This window comes from Numida meleagris, chromosome Z (assembly GCF_002078875.1).
Source record: "Numida meleagris isolate 19003 breed g44 Domestic line chromosome Z, NumMel1.0, whole genome shotgun sequence".
Lineage (NCBI taxonomy): Eukaryota > Metazoa > Chordata > Aves > Galliformes > Numididae > Numida > Numida meleagris.
In genome coordinates this window covers 61,999,378-62,015,992 of record NC_034438.1, presented here as the reverse complement: position 1 = coordinate 62,015,992, position 16,615 = coordinate 61,999,378, and positions in this window count along the sequence as shown.

The following is a 16,615-nucleotide window of genomic DNA, read 5'->3' as shown; positions in this document are numbered from 1 at the left end:
TCAGGAAGCAGTAGATGCTATTTCTATGCCTAGAGGGGCATAGTAATATTTAATTCAAACTTTACCCTAGAACTGGACTTTGTCTTAGGAAGTTTTCTGTGCAATTCCTCTAAGATACTACCCTGTGTAAGATGCACAACTAGTAAAGATTCTCAGCACCCACAACCATGGGGGTAATTGGAAACCACATTAGTCTCCAGTCAGCACTACCAGGGATTTTCATGACCTTGGAAAGAATATGAAGTAGATGCAAAATTATCTCTCTTCTGTGCCTATGGAAGAATGGAAGGAGACTGTTGCAACGTAGCAACTTTGTACATTTGTGGTTTTCCTTTATCAAAACATTTAATAAACAGAATTAATTTTTGCTATCATAGGTTCCAAAAAGGAAAGAACTTATGCAATCCAGAAACTTTTTAATCCACTCCTAATAACGGTTTTTTTGTATTAACTTTAAACTACTGTTTTATCTGTCATCACTTACATAGGACACGTTGTGTGTATTTGTAGTGAATGACCCCAGCAAAGAAAAAGGAGTCTTTTCCTCTGTATTCTTCCTTTGAGGAAAACGAGTTAGGTTTCTTCCAAAGAATTTTGAGTGCTCTGTTGAGCATCAGAAAAATGGAGCATACTCTTCTCATGTGCTCATAAGCTGTTTAGAATTCACCCCCATGCAGCCGACCACCAAAAGACTGAGGCATTTGTCCATTTTCATGTTTCTTTTCAATGGATATATGCAGTGAATGCAGCTTCATCTGTTTCAGTTGCTCATCAGTAACCACATGTTGTGTTTCTTATTCAAAAAGAAATACTCTGTGTGGAAAGTAGGCTGAAGTCTGTATCCACTAGTTTCAGTCTGGGCATTTAAAATTATGTGTTATACTCCTTCCGCGTGAAAACTTTACATTTCTAGCCAAGGAGAAGCTGATAATGTAGGAGCCTTGGGGCAGGAGGAAGAGGGAAGTGAAAAAGATCTGTTAATACTTAAAGTTCCTTTTTAGTGTAGGTATGCCTTTTTTCTCCTAGAATTTTATCAAAACCTAAGTACAGTCAGACAAACAGTTATTCCTTAGCAAAATATTCCACTAGAAAATACTCCACAATACATTTGTTTTTTTTCCATACACGTGTACACACACATTTGTTTTATAGTCTCTAAGATTTTACTACTGGCCTCTTCTAAGGCTTCCTTTTTTTTTTTTTTTTTTTTTTTCCCCCCACAGTTGATGTTGGGAGTTTAGCAGGATTTAAAGTGATGCACCATAATTTCTTATTGCATAGGAGGTAAAAATGCCTTGGAAGAAAATGGCAAAATGTGGTGAGAGGAACTATGTCCCTAGAAATTTCCTGAAGTAAACAATTTTGCACATGAAAAAGTACCTAGGAAAAAATGCTTAAGAGAACAGCACTTCCTCACTGCATTTCCAAGTCCACAGCTGTGTTATGTTTTCACTAATCACACAGCTCTGTCATGACAAAATGAGAATGTGTCACAGGGCTGGTGAAGACTAGGGAGGATTTCAAAGAAAATCACAGGAAACAAGGATCCATGACCCTGAATTTTCCCACTTTGTGCATGTGGCACTCCCCTCATATTCCTCCTGCTCCTTCCTTGTATGCAAGCATGCACCAACGCCGGCAGGTAGCACTCCACGCACGCTCAGTGCCCGCCCCTGCTCTGCTCACAAGCATGCCGCTAGCTTACTAATTGCTCTTGAAGAAACAAAGGCTCCTCGTCAGCATAACATTCTGAGTTACCACCAAAAAATTTCTGATTTTTCAAGATTTCAAGCCTGGCTGTGGTCTTTGCAGGTGCTCTTTCCCCTGCTAGCATTCCCATGAAGTTGTGTAAAATTGTACGTCGTTAACATTTATTACTTTTGCTAGAGCCTCGCATGCTGACTGAACACAATAATGATCTCTGCACATGGGAGACTCTAGGCTGGTATTATGAACAGTATTATGATTTACAGCTGTGCACTTTCAGATTTCACCAGGATAACAAAGCTTTGCTTTTCACAACTAATGCAGTATAAAAAGCCGAAATTCTGTAATGCTCTGAGTTGCCGACACATTAAATTACCTGAGCAGTGGCCAACAATAATATCAACTTTTCAGCCTTTTTTTTCAGTGTTAGCTGTCATGAGACTAAGTACTAAACACAGTAGTACTGGAGGAGAATGTGAATAAGGAAAATCAAGTTAAAAATGAAAGATTATAATTATACTTTATTTTTATCTTTCAATTTTCTTTGCATAAGAATTGTAGGATTTTTTTTAAGTCATCTTTTAAATATCATTTATTTAATCCATTTCATAATGCATTTTAAAGCTGAAATCTCATCATTGTGTTCCTTCTCCTCTGTCCTCCCATTGAAGCTATGTGGTATAAATCAAGGATGAATGTGAAATGAACTAGTAAATTGGTACATAATAGACAATTTCTTTATATCTGATGAAGTATTTCACATCCACCAATAACTACATTATACTGAATATTTTAAATGGCTTTTGAAGGATGCAAATTTGGAAACCTGTACTTCTTGAGGAATTTAAACTCTTGACTTTCAGTGTTCTGCAAAGACACGAGAGTTTGGGTCTAGAATCTGTTGTTTGTTTTATATTTGTTTTCTGGTGATAAGGACACAGTTACCTGTAGCCATGGAAGTCATTTCAGGAAAGATACTTCAGCTAAGCACCACAGGAAATAATTTCTTTATGATGACCTTCTGTCACTGCAAGCACAAAGCAGACTTCACAGCTGAATGCTCTAGCCCTGGGGACTACTAATGATGGAAAGTAATAGCTTTTAAACTTCTAGCCACCTGAGGTGCATGTCGTATACATTTATTCCCTTTGGAATTTTAAAAATTTATTTATGCAGTCTCTTTCAGGACATTTTCTGTGTAGCAATATCACCTTGGTGATAAGTTCACACAAATTTCAGTCACATCTCAGAAGAATGCTGTTAGTGATGAATTATCTCTAGAGAGCTGAGGAACTCCAAATTGTATGTGACAATCTGGAAGACACTGGCAACTTACTGTTGTGTTTGTGTTATTCATGTGCCTTCTGTACCTTCAGTAAAACTCTGTTTAGAAATGCTTAGAGAAACATGCCAATAAAATAACAATAAAATTCTCCTTTGTTTCTACTCAGAGATGCAGACAAAAAAAAGTCACTTAGGAAACATGAAAAAAAAAATCAAAGATTTCTAGGCATGAAATACAATACATAAAATCTAAGGCATATCTGTCTGACCTTTACTTCCTTTCTTTCATGGCAGATTTGTTTCCCACTGAAGACTGCCCTGAGCTCTGGCTGGCCAGTCTAAGTGTAAAACACGAAGTCATGAAAATGCCAGTCACTATTACCTTTGAAAGATTATGTATCACCTTACTCAGCTTGGTGTTTAGGAATTCATTAACAGTTTTATGGTCATCTCTGGTTTCCTTGATCATAACATCTAACAGCAATTATTTGTGCCATATTCTGCTTTGGGAGAATGTAACTAATGTTAGCAGACTTCAGCATTGAAGATATGTGAAAAATAACACATGCTTCTGAAAGCCAGCATCTGTAAGTGGTTTGCATTGCTTAAGCATGTTGGGGCTAACACTGGAAATAGTTGTGATGAGCAGGTACCACAGTGGACTTCATCTTGAGGTGAGGTAGGTATGGATGTGTAAGTCCACTTGAGAAAACATACTGCCCCACTTTCCCTGCTACTATTGCTTATTAACATGAGAATAATATGCACAAGATGTAACTGTGTCTGTTTTTCTTGAATGGATGAACAAGATTGGGGTGGAGTGTTCAGCTGAGTGGTCTCTCTATGAATCAGCTCTGTGATGTTAAAAGAAAATTCCTTCATGCACTTACTCCTAAAGAAATGGAAATGACTTACTTGCTCCTTGTTTATGTTGTTCTTCTGTTGCTATTTTTGAAATTTATAGGGACAGTATTTCTTTTAATTTCTAGTTGGAAGAGGAAGATTAGTCACAGCTGGACAATGGGAGAGCAAGAGCAGGGAAATCTATGTGTTAGTAAATGTAGAATACAATAATACAAAGAAGTGTATAATATCATTGTAAGTAGGGATTTCAGTGAAGCATTTCATGAAATGTCTCATAAAATTTGACCTGAAAAAAATAACTCAGGTTAATTGGGAATAACATGGACAGAAAATTACCGAAAGATCATTAAAAAGCCACGATAAACAGTAATCTGCTAAGAAGCTGGAGGATGGCTGTTGCGATATCAAAAGGTTTATCAGTAGTTTCACGTGCATATAATAACTGAATTAATTACCTGAAATAAAAAAAATTGAAAACACATTCATTAAACATATAGAAAATCCAGAATTAATGCTTGATGTCAGTCCCTGTGGCATAGAATCCATACAAAAACCATTTATGTTTGGATCTGTGCGTCAAAGGAGTGTGAGCATATAACCAGGTATGTATTTTACATAATACGCTAGGGATATCAGCTTTCCTAAGGAAAAGTAAAGCTCATTTCATTGTCTTTACAATCCTCTAGGTGAATATCGTTACAGAAGACTAATCTGTCGACCACTACAGCCGAGGGGGGTGAGTAGGTAACAGGCACATCAGAAATCATCTGACAGATAGGGGATGTATTTCTCCTGCAGGCAGGCAAGGTGGCCACAGGGGGGGTTGCATCAATGAGTGAATGCATGGCCCAGACCTCCAAAAACTAAATACAGAGACCAGGTGAAATCCTAAACTTGAACTGTATGCACACACACCATGTGTCAGCTACTACAGTGGCCATGCTTTTACTTCTGTATTTTTCTCAATCCATGCATAGAGAGTGCACTCACTGCTAGGCACCTTAGTGGCTCCTACTGATGCTCATCAATGTTTCTTTTGGTATAGTTGTGTTCTACATCTCTATTTACATCAGGAGCAGAATTTCTAGTGTGTCATTTTGCTCTTAACGTCAGTGAATGGGTAGGTGACTTGCTGGGATGGTTTGGACTCACAAGCTTCTATCACATTACTAAATCTTATCAGTGGTCTGTAAAATGAGGCAGTAACAACCTCTGTGCCTTCACTGACCTGTATCTTTATAAAGGGAAGTGCATATAATCTTCTCGCTCACCTTTATAGCCATAAATACCTAAATGGAAGATAAAAAGGATGAGACAGACTTTTCTCAGTGGTGTCCAATTCCAGCACAAGAGGTAATGGGCACAAATGGGAGCACAGGAGGTTCCCTCTGACCATCGGACAGCACTTCTGTGCTGTGCAGGTGATGGAGCACTGGCATAGGGACACAGAGGCTGTGGGGACTTCTCCTTGGAGATAATACTAAACTTGGAGTTTGACAATACTAAACTGTGAGGAGTCGTTGGTTGTACAGCCCTTTCAGGGAGATCTAAACTAATTAGGGGGCTGGGAAATCACCAGCTGCCTGAAGTTTAACAAGAGCAAGTGCCAGACTCTGCACTTGGAGTGGGGAAACCCTGGCTATGCATAAAGACTGGGGATGCAACACTGTGTAGCAGCCCTGCTGAAACAGATTTGGGGATTTTGGTTGCAACAGTGTGTCCAGGCAGCCAGGATGACCAAGGGTACCCTGGGGTGCATCAAGCATGGCGTTGCCAGGTGGTCAAGGGGAGTGCCTGTCCTGCTCTGCACTGCAGTGGTGCAGCCTCACCTTAAGTTCTGTGTGGAATTTTAGGCACCACAAGACAAAAAGGACATAATGCTATTAGAAAGCATCCCAAGGAGAGCTGTAAAGATGGTGAAGGCTCTGGAGGACAAGATATATGAGGAACAGATGTGGTCACTTGGTTTGTTCAGCCCAGATAAGAGGAGGCTGAGGGGAGGCCTCATGGTAACAGGGCCTGAGGGAACGTCATGGAGCTGCGTCGGGGAGCAACAGGTAGGCGTTAGGAAAAAGGTCTGCACCAGAGGGTGGTGGCTCCTCAAGGCAGTGGTCATGGCACTGAGCTTGCCAGAGTTCAAGATGTGTCTGAACAGTGCTCTCAGTTGTATAGTCCGATTTTTGGGTGGTCCTGCATGGAGCCAGGAGGTCTCAGTGATGCAAATGGGTCCCTTCCAACTCAGGATATTTTATGATTCTGTGATCTACAGAAGCCGCCTGGGCGTGGGCCTGAGCACCTTGCTCTGGCTGTCCCTGCTGGAGCAGGGTCTGGGACAGATGGACCCAGAGGGTCCTGCCTGCCTCAAAATTCTGTAATAATTTTGGGTAGGAAATGGGGTAAGGTTTGCAAAGCTAGGGGTTGCTGAGTCATCTCTGCTCTTTAACGCCTCTTGCTTCTAGATATCCATCTACTCTCAAAAGCCTCTAAAGATGCTCCAAACTTCAAAAACCGCTGTGCAATGTTCCCTTACGGGTTTCTACATGCTTTTTTTCTGTCTTCACACAATAAATATTGTTGGGGTAAAAAGCATAGCAGAGAGGTTGGAGATTACTGTCTAAATAAAGTAAAGCATTAGGTTTAGCAGACAATAGGCCTCACTTCACGTTTCTTTTCCTTTTGAACCTGGCTTCAAGAATTTGATTTTGACAGTAATTAGCATGGTGCCATCAGTGAAGATTGCCCTCTTCTTGATAATATTGAAATCTTGTCTTTGGCTCCAACAATAAGACTGTATCTAAAAATAAGCATCTGCTTCTAATAAAATTTTAATCTCCTGGGATCTCATGTGAAAAAGGAGTACTGAGTAAAATGAAAAGAATTCCCCACAGTTAGAAAGTGACAGTTTTTGAAAGTTTTAAAATGTCCCTATGACTGCTTCTGTCTGAAAGAACTGACTATCCATTACTACAGGTTTTCTAATTCTACTCAGACTGAGACAGTTCAATTTTAGCTGGTGGGAACAGTGATGCTTCATGAAGGAGAGAGTGCAAACCACCTACTGGAACCATAAGAGGCACTCAGAGGATGATTGAACATAAAAACCGTGCTGTATATATGGTCAGGTGGTTTGAAGATACAGTTTCGTTATTTCATGATAGTTAGTGTCACTTGCATGAAAGATCATCCTTAAAATATATTGATTTACTCAGTAATGTTCTGCTTCAGTGGTATCCTTAGGGACAGCTGTGAATAACAACAGAGGAAGGAGAGGTTAGAACTAGATGAATATTCAGACAGATGGATAGACAGGTGATTTACATGTTTGTGTGATGTATTGGTTAAGTTCCACTAATTAAAGAAGGTATTACAAAATAAAAAAAAAGAAAAAAGAAAGGTGAATCATTTACAGTGTTGCATGATTGACACCAAAACCCTGTCTACTCACAGTTGCAGAGAAGCAGACAACGTGCTGCTTGTGGGATCATTACCCTTTTGATTCAGTGTTCACTTCTCTTTTCCCTTTATGTAACCAGTTTTGCTGATCTCAGTTTTTCTTCTGTCTTTATTACCAGTAATTAGCAGGGAATCTGCAAGCTCAAAAATAGCATTACTGAATTGCAGTTATTTCTCATCATCTGAGGAGCTGTCAGCACTGTTTCTTAAATTTCTTTCACCCACATATTCAAGTTGTACAAAATAATCATGGCCAGCAGCCTTTTCATTTTCATGCTGCAAAACGATAAGGCAGGAGCTTTGCACCAGACTCTGTGCTGACCTGAGACAGGAACTAGTAATAAAGTGTGGAGTGGAAAATAGTTTTAGGCAGTCAGGCAAGCGACAAGGCAGATAGCTCTGTGTCAGCAGCAGCAGGGGCTGGTGCTGCTCATAGGACAGCACAATTCCTCCTTTGCCTCCTCTCTGCCTGTCCATCTTAAGGGAGCTTGTTGGTAAGCTGCCTCAGCTCCAGAACAGTCCTAAGCCTGCACTGGTCATGTGCATCTCTTTGTTCCCTCTGCTGTTCTTGTAATGCCTGCATTTGGCTAACACATGTGAGAGCTGTTCCAGTTTCTTGATTTTTGGATCGTCCTTACGAGATGAGCCACGTTGAAAAGAGCTTTTAGGAAAAATACACAAAGCTTACAACATTGTTACTGATACACTCCAGCAGTGCAACAGCTTTGTGGAAATTCAATAGGCAGGCATGTCATAAGGTGTCACCAAGGTAGTATACATGTAAGCGAACAGCCACAAGGCCTGCCATCTCCCCCAGTCCTCACAACTAACTGGGAAAGAAGTGATGCTGTGTGTTATGTTGAGCTCCAGCAGAAAATAAAAGCCATCCTGCTAATGTTTCCCAGCAGCCTCTTACCATCTGTCACTTAATATTCTTCTGTCACTCATCCCTAGTGGACAGGAAGCTCAGCAGTGATAGTTAGTGCTGATATTTTTATAAATGAAAATGCTGACCTGTTATGAAGTCCTGTGTTCAGCTGGGAATAACAGCAACCAGTAGCTGAGATATAAAGGGTAATCATTTAAATGCCTTTAAATGCAGGTGCATGAAAGCTGTGCTACAATAGAGTGGTGTTCTGCATGCAATTAGGAAACGTGTCTCCAGGGGGAAGAGGTCTTCACATTTATGTATTAGATCTGTGTTTAAAAAGGGTATTCTCCACAGAATGATCTTATCAAAAGGCTTGTAGGCTTGTATTAAATCAATTTAAGTACGACCTGCAGTTGCAAGAGATTTGTGCTCACACAGCCTTTTTACTTTGTATGCCTAGGTTAAATGCACACTGACAGTTTTTTTATCTTGTCCAGCATGCAGAAGAAAAATATTTTCTCCTTTTGATCAGGTGAAATAAAAGGAGTATGAAAAAATGTATAGATGACTAGGAAAGAATGACTAAGAAAATGAATGAAGTGAGGAGCCAAATCTGTTGCCTTCATGTCATACACTCCATGGCAATCTCCAGTAAAATTTCAACAATATACAGTCCCAGGAAAGCTAGGCTTTAGTGGTGAGCCCATCGATCTGACTGAAAACATATAGTTACTCTTGTTTAGTATTCCACTGTACTGGAATACCAACGTTCCCCTTTTACACTTTTTATTTTTTTCTGCCTCTACATAAATTTGTAAATCTTACCTCCAGAATAGATTTTGAAGGCACAGTATATTCATATAAAAAGAGATCACATTGACAGTTGAAAGGGTTGCTTGAATTGCATCTCTTCTAAGAGTCTCTTTGAAATTGTGCTACATAAGTTCTTTGTCAAACAGCAAATAATGCATAGTATATCCTTTGAGCTCATTGTCTTTAGAGGCTGGAGAAGTATAAAGAGGAATGAGCTCTAATACTGGAAAGATTTCAAGGGAAACATATTTAGCAATTCTTTTTAGAATGACTCGGGAAAGTTCAAGTAGAACTAACCAATTTTCCAAATCACAAAGGTGATCTCATGAAAACAAAAGCAAACAAGCAAAACCTCGTCTGTATTCTTCCCTCCACCACCCACACAGATGTCTTCTGTCCAGATGTACCTCTCAGGAGAGATGAAGTTATCAGAAGGCTTTCTGGTTAACATCAGCATAACATCAGGGTAGCACAGTCGAAGCCTCTTCAAATGACCCTGGTGTCAAACTGATCCAAATTAAGGGGCCATCAAGATCCTTGACTTTAAAAACACAGGAAAAGTGCCATTTTCACTACCCCAATGCAGGCAGTTCTGCAGGGCCATTGTGGGATGTTAGCAATTCCACACCAGTCCCTGTTTCCCACACAGTAACTCAATTACAGATTCATATTTCTCCTCAGCTGACAGAAGTTTCTGCAGCCGGCATGTTCAGGGTTGGACACATAGCTGGGAACTGATGCCACGCAGGAGGCAGATGTATGTCAGCACCCTGCATTATGCATGAAGGTTGCTTCTCCTTGTCTGTGCCGGAGAAGCCCATTGGACCTGGTTTGTCTCTCCATTCAGCATGACAGTGCTGTCAGCAGCCCGACAGTTTGCTCCTGGAGCCTGCCGTTTTGAGGATCCTGCGCTAACCTGAGGTGTGCAAAAGGTTGAGGCGCTGAATCTCAGTGTTAATACAGACATTTTCATTATAAAGTCTTGTAAAGAACAAACATGCTTGTTTTGCAAGGTCTAACCTTGAGTTGTTGTCTTTCTATGGCAGTTTTAAACATAATTTATGTTTTCAGTGCTCAGAGATAACTATATTTGGACAACATCATGCCTATAAAAATTAAGTGCACTGAAACTATACTTTTCAGAATTGAAACTTGCAAAAATTAGGAAAAGCATGGAGATGGGAATGCATTGTCTGAAGAAGGAAAGTCACTCAGAGTAATTAATCATTTGCTTGCTTAATAGCATTAAAACATACACACACACACACACACAACAATAGTTTTTTAGGTTGTACATCAAAAGTGACACGTACCTCTGTCAGCCCAAACTCTTGAACTTAGGTTCCTCAGTTTTTTTGGACAGATGTGGTATTCAATACATTCAATTGGCTAGACATTCCGAATTTGCAGCCTATTCATCTCCTTTCCCTGGTAAATTTTACTTTGGTATTTAGTGGTTTTTTTGTTGTTGTTGAATAAAGGACTATACATCAGCCTTCTTAGAAAAGAAAAAATGAAAGAAAAAATTATCAGTAGCTTGAAGTACAACTCTGCATCCTTTTTGAAAACTCTCCTTTTGTAGCAGATCTCCTGTGTTTGAAACGGTTTGGCATAAGTCTCTATTGTATTAGTTGAATCACATTATAAACCCCATAGAATTAATGTCATCATATACATTTGTTCAATGACTTGAACTAAGTGCAGGTTTTGAGGAAGCAGTTGCCCATTATTGCACTTCCTAAATCAATACTGTTCTGAAGGAGTCACTAAGTTAATTTATGCTTTTAGTCCCACGGTGCTTGTTCAGTTTGGCAGCTGCAGAGAAGGTCAACAGAGGTAAAGCTGTGTTTCTTAAGAAGCAGTCAGTAGTTCTGAAAAATTCTGGGTCACTCTAATTACTACCACTAGAAGCTAAACATAACGACAGCCTGCCTCGTGCCTTGGACAACATGACAGTGCAATGTGACTTGGAAAAATGAAGCATGCTCTCCATTTTGTATACTAGGAAGGCTGAGTGCATCGGGGATGTGGCTGGATTTCTTTTTGAATAAAATCCTCAGAGGTAAAGAAGCTTAACTGCCTTTCATCAATAATTATACCTGAAAAGTAAATTCACTGAATGGGTCTGATGGTGCATGGTGGCCCACATGGGATTTTTCTTAGCACGAGAGCCAGGTTTTGGTCCTCCTTGAGAAGTGGCATTTTTGTTCTCCCCAGAAAACAAACCACCAGGAGAACCTTCACTTCAGGTTTTTAACACCCATCACCAGACTTGGGTCTTGTCACAAGCACACTGTATAATCAGTCCGTGCACTGAGAACATTTTCCTATTGACTAGCCTGTGGGTTTGTGTGCCCAATAAATCTCTATTTGCATTGGAGTCCCACAGCCTCCTCCAGTTCTTCACTTTACAGGTTCTGACCTTGCCTCCCTTGAGTTAGTTTGTGCATGTGCTTGTGTAATTGTGATTGTGCAGGAAAATGTTAAGCAAATGGTGCTAGATTTTTTCTAAGCTTTGAAGGGAAATATTTTCATCTGGCCATGTGGGAATGCTTCAATATTTCATTTTAAAAAATGCATATGGTTTCCAGTAATAAAGATTAAGGCATGCTGACTGTTTCTGAGTTAAGCCTCTCTTCTGAGGAGATTGTAGCAGGCTTTGTTCCTTGTGAATCCAGAAAAAAAAATGAAAAATGGTAAATATTCAAAAGTAGAAATAAAAGTGTGAAATAAACGCTACGCTGTTATTAGGCAGAGTTTCAGTTAAGTGAACCAGTATACCACTTAGATATAATGAAACACACTTGAAAAAAGTCGGAAAATTTCATTTTGAAACCTGGCTCAGATGTCTAAATCATGTGAGATTTACTATGTGTCAAATCTAAGGAGCCGAATACATATGAAATCAATAAAGGTACAGTAAATATATACCTTTTTGACAATGTGCATTTCAACAATGCATTTTTTAAATGTCACATTCATTCTTTTAAGGGAATAGTGTGTCCTTACATGTAAACTCTGCTTACTTACATTTCTGTTTTCTCAGAGGACTTTAGGAGAATGGCTCACATGGCTTAAGAAGGTAAACTTCCTGCAAAAACAAGATAGGTGGTCTCTATGGCAACTTTGTAAAAGACTGCTTCACATTGTTTTAAACCGCTGCTGTTATTCCAAACTCTGGCAGAAACATCAATCTGAACCGCATCACCAAACTGACAAGACTGTGGATCCAGTTTGCTGAATGACAATGTAGTCATGATCTTGCTGGTCAGATGGGACTGTCACCTTCCTTCCTTGGTAGGAAGCTGAAATCCTTTTAGCCAAGGTTGCTCATTTTAGGGGGCAATATCATCTTTCTACAGAATAAGGAATCCTTGGAGGCATCTTGCAGAAAAAAAATTCCTCAGATTGCTGTCACCGCTCCATGATTTCTAATAATTTCTCTAAAGGAAGCTTGGGTACTTTTAAGTGAAATATCCCTTACACACATTTGAAACTGTATGTAATTAAGGGTTATGACTAGAAGAGGGAAGTAATAATCTGGATTTTGATTTTTCCCCCTGAGTTTCATACTATTAATGATGCAGGATTTATCCTGACAGAAATTGAGAACGAGAAGACCTTAGCATTTGAGCGCATTTTTATCATGTATAGTCTTTTGTTCCATTTTATTTTATTTTATTTTCAGTAATGAGTACAGTGTTATAAACCACAGTTGGCATATTATACAGGGAACAGAACACTGCCTGAATTACAAAAATGCTAAGGTGTTCAGCATTCATGGATTTACTTCTGGCTATAAGGATGAGGCATCACCTCTCTCCTGATGGTAAGTGCTTGCTGCATACATCACATTCATTTTCTATCCGTCTGAAAATATGTCTGCAGGAGGATAGAAGAAAAGGGCTTCAACTTCAACAAGAGGTGATGACAAAGCCTTATCCTCAGATGTCTTATGACATTCCGCAAAACTGTACTGATCCTCTGAATAAATAGTGCCAGCTGTCTGTGTAATATTTGAACAGCAAGTTAAAATTAATGAATTTAAAACAGCATAATTGAAAGGACATGGAAGATCTGAGTTAGATTCACTTTTAATTTTTATTACGATGGTCTGATGATGAATCCATTCTAGGCAATTCCGTTCTCAGGAAGAAAATACATAGTTGTGATAGAATTAGACCAAACTGGAATGGAATGGAATGGAATGGAATGGAATGGAATAGAATAGAATAGAATAGAATAGAATAGAATAGAATAGAATAGAATAGAATAGAATAGAATAGAATAGAATAGAATAGAATAGAATAGGGTATGTGAAAGGTATTACAATGCCTAGTGATTCCACTGCTCCACTTTCTACCTACTTGGATTAAGATCAACAAACACTTTTTAGTGACCACAATATGCCAGAGCACTTCAGTACACACTGAATGTAAGAGAGCACACAGTTGTGTAAAACTTAATGGAATTTGAACAGATGTGAAGTTGCAAGGCTTTCCTGAATTTACACTGAAATACTTGTACTGAACAGAGCTGAATGGTCCTGGTAATATGCTTTTCCTATTGTGGAAACTGAACCAAGACAAAGCAACCCCTTTACATCAGCAGATGAAGATGAAGCTGAGGTCACTGTAGAGATTGCTGGGAAAAAGAAGCTGAGTGTGTCTGAAGGACTTCTAGGTACAGCAGAAATCCCGAGTTAAATAATGCATAAGCAGAGAATGGCTGGATATTGTTGCCTTTGAAAGTTTGGATGGAGGTCCAGGCCTAAGAGACACCAATAGATGTTCAAAATATGGGTTTGGTTATACTGCAGAATCAGATGAGTTTTTGGTTATGAATTGTACTCTTCACCCAGATACAATGCCATTATCACAGTCCATCAGAAGAATATCCTATTGTTTTTACCTCCTCCTCTGATAGATCCTGCTCAGAGCATCACGTTAAGCTCAGTTGTCCTGACATTCCTACTCTGGGGCTCCCCTGTGTTGCTGCAGTGACCCAAGTGCAGCCTCTCTCCCACCACCCAGCAAGAAGGGGCTGCCTGCAGGGCAGATCTCCCTTTTCCCCATCTCTGCTGCCACTAGGGAGGAGAGGGATGGGTCTGTCAGCTCAGTGGTACACCTTCAAGTGCCTCACTGCATGGTGTGGGTGCGAGAAGGGCACCACCTGAGCCGTCAGAATATGGGAGGGAAAATTACAGGGCTTCTGTTCAGAAACTGCTTTCTCTGTGACCAGCTTGCAGCAGGTGGCCTTGGGTTTGTTCTTTGTTTCTTTTGTTCTCACCTTTTATTTAGTGCCTGGCTTTTAAGTATGCACAGGGCAAAACAACAGTGCTCTCCTAGGTAAGTAAGGGAAGGAACAAGCAACATTTTAACATGTAGTGATTTTTCATTACCCTGAAAATCTAACTCTTTGGACTTTGTGTTTCTTGTCAGTTGCAAGTAATAATTAACATCGGACAAAGAATGAATGTCATTACAAGGAACAGCACAGCTGAGATTTCTTGTCTCATCTGCAATTATGTTTGGAGGTAACAGGATTGTGTGGCAGGCAGAGATCCTACATAAACTGTTAAAGAGAATTTAATGTCCTAGGAACAGAAAAAGGCAATGGTGAAGACATAGGCAAAAATGTCAGTCATGCAGATGCTCCTGCATAGTGCAGTCTGGATGGCAGCCCCATCCCAGTCCATGCCCTTATCCGTGGCTGTGTCTGCACATGTGTGTGCAATGCCATGTTATACTTAGTACAGTACCGCGGACAAAATGTTCACCTCACCACTATGTTCCTCCTTCCTGTGCAGGCATTTCTCAAATTGTTGTTTTCTGAGGCAAAGGCTGAGGATTAGTATTCACAGGTATGATCTTTCTTATTCTCAAAGCAAATAATTCCACTGCACGCAAGATTGTCTCAAGATGAAAACAGATGAAGAAGAAACCCTTGTGAAATAGTTAAGATGTGCATTAATACAACACTGGCATTTGAAATCATCTTAGTCGGACCGTGCTATGTGAATTAGTCTTTCAAGTTAATTAAAGGTGATATAACTATTCAGAGCCAGACAGTGATCATAACATGTCTTCGAAGGAAGGTAAATTCAGATTAAGAGCTTCCCTTTTTTCTTCATGTTCCTCAATGCTGAGTATTCAGTCCCAGTAAAATGAATAAACAGTTATAAAAACAGATTCCATGCTGTAGAAACCTGGAGCACCAGTTTGAATGGAAAGTACTCGCAGTGACTCCATCATTTGTGGCAGTGTTGCTCATGCTCTGAGTTTGCAGAGCCTTGTGGTGTGAGCTGTGGCATGCAGGAGACAGATCCAACTCTTCCCATACTCCCTCTGCTACTGCAGGCCAGTTCTCCAGGCTCCAGACCAGGGACATGACAAGGGACAAGGATTCTAGACACCTTTCAATGTGGATTCACCAGCATTGCATCCCAGTGAAGACCTGCTTTTCTACTTTTCAAGAGATAATCTGGGCTGGAAAAGTGTCTGTATGCTTAGTTGAAACACTGCAACCAATACACACAGGTGGCTCAAAATGATGGAAAAAGGCATCTATGACAGAGTCCTCAGTAATTTTCTAGCAAATTGTGTATCAATGGAGATTTCTTACAGGAAGCAGTATAAGAGGATTTCACAGTGGCTCATGGGAGCTATCAAATAAGGCTCATTTGAGCCCTAGAAATACTGAACTGTTGCCTGGGAACCTGAAAGGAGCATGCAGTACACTGGGAAATACATGACCAGTCATTCTGGAATATGATTGGCACAATTTGCTCTCTTTCAGCCCTGAGTTAAGTTCTGACTTCTGTGAAGAGGTTGCTTGAATTCTTGGTGTATAGGACTGCTTTATGTAGAAGCCAGCATCCAGGGTGTCTCAAGCAGTCCCTCCGCTTGGTATAGTGAGGACAGTAGACAAGACTTCCAACAGTCCACTATCTGACTTTGGGAATGTATTAGCTCATTCGGGCTGTCTAAATGCATTGCAGACATTAATCTGAACAGAATGTAACCCAATGGTGAAAAAAAAACTAACCACAAATGCATTTTTTTGTAGGCCAGAGGAATGCTTGTGGTAGAGGCTAGGAAAAGACCGCTAAATGTTTAAAAATACCTAAACCGCTTTATACCACGATGGGACGTGTTTACTGAGCCATTCCTGCTACCCACTCTGTGTTTACAGGTGTAAACCCTGTATGCTATTCAGCTAGCTCAGCAGCTGCAGCAGGACTGGACAGACGTTCCTTCACCACATCACACCCAGCTCCTGGGCTGCTCCGGTTTGCAAGTCTGGTTTTAGACTCCAAGAAATATTTGGGAAATGTGGCCATTCAGTTAAATGTGAAAAGCCATTTGTGAATAGGTGGTCTCATTCCCACAGCTAAACAACGCTTTCTATTACAGCACAGAAACTGGAATGAAGTGGAAAGGTGGAGCAGCCAATGCGAGTGGTGAGTGACATTTGCTGTACATGTGCATTATATAAATATCAGGTCAGATTCTTCTGGAAGCCACTTCGAGTCCCAACTGAAATGGAATATCTTTGTGAGGAAAAAAAAAAAAACATTCATGCTTCTCCTGGTCAATGAATAGTGATGGTACTTATACTAAA